Genomic DNA, 5,415 nt, shown 5'->3' with positions numbered 1-5,415 from the left:
TAAGACCTTCTTGGTTTGGATTTGTTGTCCATGCTAGACTCACAGCTGATGAGGCAATTCTCTAGCTGAGAATACATAAGCACTTTCGGAGTGAAATGGGAATATGTGCATAATTAAGAAAGAAAAAAGAAAACACATACTTTCAGTTAAAAAATATTCTTTTTCAGTATATGTACATACTAAAAAGCCAGATTTTATTTATGTGCTGAGAATGTTTCTCTGTATAACGCATCCGCGCCTCTCTGAGTACTTTGACCCACATTCTGCACACACATAGGCATGCACTTACCATCGCCTGTCAGAGCAGTCCCTCTGCTGCCAGGGAGACTCCTCACATATACAGTTAAGGACGTATAGAAGTGCTTTCAATATCAGGGCCTAAAATTTTCAACCCCTGGTTAATAGTCTTAATATTCACTTTAGTTAAAGCATCACTGATGTAATAAAGGTATTTTTTCATAACATTTATCATTTTACTTTAAATAGAAAATAGAATTTTATGACTGTGTAGTCTGATACTCCATCAAATAAATGTACAAAACCTTGGAAGCAGAATCTTCATTTAAAAGTATAGGTTATATAGAAACATATCCTGGTCTTGCACCCCTTGAAAATCATTTGTTCCTAGAGTTTTTAAGGCAAACACATCACCAAAATCAGCTGTTAACCACTGACAAAAATGAGTTTTGTGTTTTATGTTGTAAGGGTTCGATCTTGTTCCATAAACACTGTTTATCAAAATAATTCTGTACAGCTCTTTGGAGGATGTGTTGTCAAATACTAAGCATGTTATGCTGCTTGAAGTGTTTTCATGTGAAATGCCTTATTGTAATCTTGAGCCTTACGTTGATATGTTTAAGCACTTGTACTGACCAAAGTAATTTTGGAGATCACAATTAAATGGAAATGTTCTGCTCGATCCCAGCAGTTTGAGTGTGCCATTCAGTGCCAGCTCCTCACCTTAACAAGCTTCCGGTCGTGGAAGGGTTTGCGCTCCGCTGCTGTCAAAACATACTTTGTTGGGTAAGTTTCCAAAACACCACTGTCCGCGGCAGGCACCCATCTTCAAGAATGTCCCCAGGAGCACGGACACAGAGCCATGGAAATCCTTCATGCAAACAAATAAACTAAATTCAAGAAACTACACTCAGACCTCAGGCCTGCTCCATTACCTTCCTTTACCAGGGGAGCAGTTGAGATTATTTGTCTCGATACATGTAGAAATCGAAGTTAAATCTCTACATAAATATTTGCAGCTGTAGCCACTTTTCCACCAGTGAAGCTGGAGAGCAGTATTACTGACGTTCCTACTCCAGCTGCAGATAGAGATCTGCCTGAATTCTTTGCAATTAAACCACCTAACTATGGTCTGTTGCTTACCGGTGACCAACAAAACAGAATAGACTCATCGTACTTCCCAAGACAGGAAATGGTACCTGGCAGAGCGGGAAGGTGGGATGTTGCCTGCAGAGGCACCACCTGCACCAGTGCCGGACCACACCTTCGCGGCAGCGCACCGGTGTTACTGGTACTGCATGCAGTGGCGGAATGAAATTTATCTGCAGTGCACAGCAAGTGTTTAAATAAGCTTTTTTTTTTCAACTTATTTTAAAATTTTTTTTAATAGCATTATGTTATTATCTCTCACCATTACTGATGAGAGGCACATGTGGTCTGGAAGAGTGTTAAGCAAGAATAGATCATCTTAAGTAGCTGCCCTCCTGGCTTCCCTTGCACGATAAGCCTGAGGTATGCCTCCTGCCTGCAGTGCTGCTGCTGTCGGTAGCGGACAGGACTTGCGTCACAAAAGATCATCAACACGAGCTCCCTCGGTAATGAACCCAAGGATTCCCAACCAGCCCACGGATTACAAAGTCTCCTGAGCAATACTGGAGTTGCCTGCCACAACTCACTGGCAGTGCACGCAGGCTGAACGGCAGCACCTCCGCTGCCCAGTTGCCAACACGGATGGCGTTCAGGAGTAGCCTAGCTAAAAGGGACTGGGCAAGGATGCCACAGACTACTATGTCTCACTCACCTGCCCAACAGCCCCACTCAGCTTTGGCACCCTCCTCCACGCTGACCACAGACACGTTACTGAATTACCGTCCTCAGCCTCGCTGAGCGTAACAAGTCTCATAAAATAAAGCTACAAGTTTGTAGAGATTAATTTGCCGCATGGAAGTTAAAAGGTTATTTTCCTGCTAGGTATTAAGAGCAGTTTCTATACATTCAAGTGCTTTCCTTCTCACACATAATAGCTCCCTTCCACTCCCAGCCCCCAGAGATCCATATACCCCAGAAACAGCCTGTCTTTCATGTGTCTGCCTTCCCCAGTCCTCTGTGGTCACAGAAAATGCACAAACTTGCCATTCAAAAATCTCTCGCGCCAACATTGTTATCTCCCTGGCTCGTGCTGCTTGGTCCTGCGACTGGCACTCCTGCTTCCTCCCTTCCTGCCCACACAGCCCAGGCCACCGCCTCGCAGAACCCTTTCCCTCCAGAGGTACTGCTAGACCTCCCACCCCCATACCGTGCCTCAACCCCAACCCCTAACTCAGTTTAAGCCGCTGTCGTGTGACACGGCTTGGCAAACCTACCCACCACAGGCAGGATGATGGCCGGTGTGTGTAGAAGCCCGTCGTTCCTATGAAAATTTATGGAGTCGCTTGAAAGTCTGATCAGTAATACACGTTAGCATTACGATGGAGCCCGGACTTAGGGTGTAATTACACTGACAGAGGGCTTGGACTATAAGGGTGGGCTGTAGGATCCTGCTTTAAATCAAGCTCACACACCGCTGCCGTCTGCAACACTACTGTTACCTAACCCAAACTGGCGCTATAGGCACGGTGCCAAAGCGCCGACAAAATCAATGCAACCCACTCCCTTCAAACGGCAGCAGACACCATCCTAACCCAGCACCTTTCTACAAAGGTTTTAGTTCTGCTCCCAGACACAACTGCAAATCTACTCAAGGCAGATTCACTAAATACTAGCAGACCTTCCCACTCCTAAGCCTCATTCTCGACCTGCCAGCTTTACCAGATCTGGAAAACAACTGACGTCTACATCCCCTGTTTTCTGAACCAAACCACTCAACTCACTCCGCTCCTCTGATGTTTTCCCATGGCCACTTACCCTCTCCAGGACCTCTAAGGGTTGTAGCTGCAGCTCTTAGAAAGCCAGCCCTGAGAACCAGCACATCTGGCAGGATCCAGCAACCATCGGTGCTCAGAAGCTTCTCCCGCCTCTGAACCAGCCCTCCCCGGAGACACTGCAGGCCAAGGACTCCAATCCGCCCGAGAACACGATGTTAACGTGATGCCGACCTACAGTAAACACATGGGGTTTGCAACCCGCCCATAAAACAAGCCCACATGACATGCTTCTGCCCTCCTGTGTCCCAGTCCTGACAAGGCTTATTTTTTACAGCTTTTATATGACCTCAAACCAAGAGAGCACCTGCCCCTGACAGAAGTTTTACACCTCCTTCCCCTTGGCTTTAAGACTGGGGAGGCACTTACCTTCTATGGCCAGGAACGTTTCCAATGCTACCTGCCTCATCTTGATCCCCAGCACCAACAGATATTCAAAGACACCTTTCAGGAACTGGAAGAGTAGAGGAAACTTACCTTTGCCTTTTCCCCCTCCGTAACTACCTTTAAAAGCCAATCTCTTTTGGTGTTCTCAAATCAGAGCCCCTGTTGTGTTATCTGATCCACACTTGTTTTAAGCTCTCATGATGTCAGAAAGGATCTATTCTCTCTCAGTATAATCTATGTTTAGTTTTTTAAAGATACTTATCGCCGTCTGTAAGGTGGAATTCATCTGCCCTGTTTCAGCATTCGAAGTTAACTGCCAGCCAGTCACCTCCAGCTTCCTTTGTAGTCAACGGAAATAATTAGGCACCTTGGGAGGCTGATTCAACTCGTTCTGAGATACTTATCTAACACAAGGCATATGAATGGCCCTCTGAGGCTGTGTATTTCTTTCCACTGGATATAAAGGGGTTCAGGGGGAACAAATATATTTAATTATAGATTTTAAAATAAGCAAAATTAATCTACCTAACCTACTGTTGTGGAGAACTTCTCTCTTAATGACATTGCAACACTTCAGCACTCTGATACGTGATCCATTTGGAAGGCAAACACATGGAAGCTACTGCAGCCATTGCCACTAGTGATGATGAAGAACAACAAAACCAAGTTCCTGCTGGCAAAGTGGGATTGTGCTTCACAGATATCCTGCTGTTAACAACAAAGCCTTTCTCCTATGGGTCCCTCTCATTTGGACACTCCTTAGAGTTTTAAAAGCAGTGAGCACTACCTTGTATTAAACATTTTTCCTAAGATGTCTCTTTTTCACTATGACACACTAACACGTTCAGCAGAGATGAAGCAGCCAACTGATTAAACGAGTAACAGCCCAAAACGGTCAGTGGTATCCCTTGTTATAACCAAACAAATAAACAGGCATCACTAAGCAGCAGAGACGTCAGTATTTTATTCAAACAGATCCAAAAAATCCCATACATGCAAAACATGGCATGCTGTACAACAAACAATGTTGAAATCATCACTTTTTGAACTTCTTCCCTGTTTGCGAATAACAGTGTCACAAGAACCAATCTGCTCTACAGTGCTCCACAAGACACTACAGCTCCGACAATACCTACAGCTCACCACCCGACCTCATCAGAAGGCAAACATATTTAGTACAGGGATGGAAACAACCACCCCTCGAAACCGGCACGGCCGTTCTGCCTGACGGTGGAGATGCACACCCCTCCATTAGTTTGGCCCAGCAGTGCCGAAGCCAACAGGAATTGTGTGAATCATTTCAGTGGAAACAGATTTTGTGATAATACAGGCCTCTGAAAGGAGGGAGGCAGTCCTTCCTGTATGAGTACACACATAACACTGACGCACGTATAAAGCGCAAAGAAAGGAAAGATGGGTTAGATTATAGCCGAGCTCCTTCAGAATGAAAACACACCTTACCGCTTCTCGCACATTTCCTTTTCTAGCTGGGGAATGCCTCTCCTTCGAAAAAACCTGTCCAAATCCTTCTCATACTAAGTCCTTCTATGGCTGAATAGATTGTATTATTTTAGTTGTCAGAAAAAACAAGATTAAAAAATTCAAGTGGGGCAATTTAAACTGTTTATCAAACCATCAAATTAACCACCATTAATCAAATGCCTATTCAGAAAGCATTTAAGATCTATTTCTGAACTGAATGAATAAATGCAGCATAGTGAGGTTACATTTCTTAATATATTTTAGTCACTGTAATCGTAATTATTTTGAATACTCAGGAGATGTTAAAAAGTGTGAATTTTGTGTGTGCATGTGCAAGCAGAGATCTAAAAATTCACATATATACAAAATCATAAAATCACAGAATGGT

The sequence above is a fragment of the Eurypyga helias genome, unplaced genomic scaffold (assembly GCF_000690775.1).
Source record: "Eurypyga helias isolate BGI_N326 unplaced genomic scaffold, ASM69077v1 scaffold36230, whole genome shotgun sequence".
Taxonomy (NCBI): Eukaryota; Metazoa; Chordata; class Aves; order Eurypygiformes; family Eurypygidae; genus Eurypyga; species Eurypyga helias.
This window is presented reverse-complemented; position numbering follows the sequence as displayed.